The 1423-nt window shown below is 34.0% G+C and overlaps 1 protein-coding gene and 1 non-coding gene across 2 annotated transcripts in view; both read right to left on the bottom strand.

The window, feature by feature from the left end:
- LOC117122772 (discoidin domain-containing receptor tyrosine kinase B-like) overlaps nt 1–1423 on the bottom strand; it is a 12480-nt gene that overhangs the window by 10051 nt on the left and 1006 nt on the right. The gene's annotated exons all lie outside the window — the stretch shown is intronic.
- Nucleotides 1253–1326, bottom strand: Trnaq-uug. Its single transcript has one exon. It is a non-coding gene; the product is annotated as a tRNA-Gln (tRNA).

The following is a 1423-nucleotide window of genomic DNA, read 5'->3' as shown; positions in this document are numbered from 1 at the left end:
TATATATATATATTTCAATTTCTAATCAATTTTGATTAGTTTGGATTGAATTTATTCATTAATCATGTAATTAAAACGAAAGGACAAGAAAGGCAAAAGTGCAACAAACAACTCTGATTAATATGATAAGCAATAAAAAGTAACAACTACAATACTTTCATGCGGGTCCCATAAAAACGATTTCAAATTGCACAGTCAAAGTAAAGAACAAAACACAGACAAAGTCTAAAAAAGTCCATCAGCTAATACAGTAACTTTAGCATACCGCTACCCATCTTTTTGATATTTTGTTTTCCCACTCTGGGCATGTATCTACTCTGATTGGCGGAAAATAGAAGAGCACTCATACGTCACGATGCAAAGCCTGACTGCAAAAAGGCGGTAACAAAGACAATCTTCACACTGCTGTTGTAGCAGTGAAGACAATTAGGTCAGCGTCGTAGTCTTTTGCGCACGCGATTTGAATCATTAACAAGACTAAAAAACATTCAAAATCGTATATTTTCTGGTTATTTTCACAGTTTTTGTTAAAAATACAAGTTCACCTCATTAATAACGATCGGTCGTTAGTTTAAAACAAAGGAAATATGTGTGCACTATACTAAAGGGCCATAAAATAAGAGTGGAACTTAATTTATCGACAAACCCAAACTTTTCGCTTAAACGAGAATTTAGGTATGGTACCTAATTTCTCGATTGTACCTAAATTTTCGTGACACCGGCGGCGTTCCGTTGTTAAGACACAGAACTGTATTAGCCTATGTTTAACCGCTGTAATAGAAAATGGTGATTATGGGCCTACTACAAACTAGGCTTATCCTGCTTAAATCATTATGTTTTTACTAATAATTCTACTCTTGCTGCATGCATATAGACGATCGGTCGTTAGTTTAAAACAAAGGAAATATTTATGCACACAGTACTAAAGGGCCAAAAAAGGTTGAAATTACTTTAAAATCGGCCTATCCGGACCTGAAAATTATGTCGATATAGCCGAGACTTATAAAAATTCGAATTAAACAAACAATTTACACAGTAATAAAGAATTGGGACTTTTTCAAGAATTCGACTGACGCGAATTTTCGACATAAACAGAGTCGACTTTGGCGGACTCGACTGTATATATATAAATCATCAAAGAAAGTTAAATGCAGTGTTCGAATAAAGACCAAATAATACATCGTGCAGCAAAGCTCTCAACGAATTTAGTCGTATAAATAAATGAATAAATAGGCTAATTTGTGTATTAAAATGCCTCTGACGAGATTCGAACCTGTGACCTCTCGCTTTCAAAGACAAGCGTCATAACCATTAGACCACAGAGACTTCATGGTTGAGCAGATTCAAATAAAGTTATTTATGCCAGTAAAAAGACTCCAACAGAAATTACAGCATTTTATATTTGATGAAATTTTTGAAATAA

Source organism: Anneissia japonica, unplaced genomic scaffold (genome assembly GCF_011630105.1).
Source record: "Anneissia japonica isolate Jap-2015-1 unplaced genomic scaffold, ASM1163010v1 scaffold288142_len361356_cov169, whole genome shotgun sequence".
Taxonomy (NCBI): Eukaryota; Metazoa; Echinodermata; class Crinoidea; order Comatulida; family Comatulidae; genus Anneissia; species Anneissia japonica.
The sequence above is the reverse complement of the archived record's forward strand: the minus strand, read 5'-3'. Positions and strand labels throughout refer to the sequence as shown.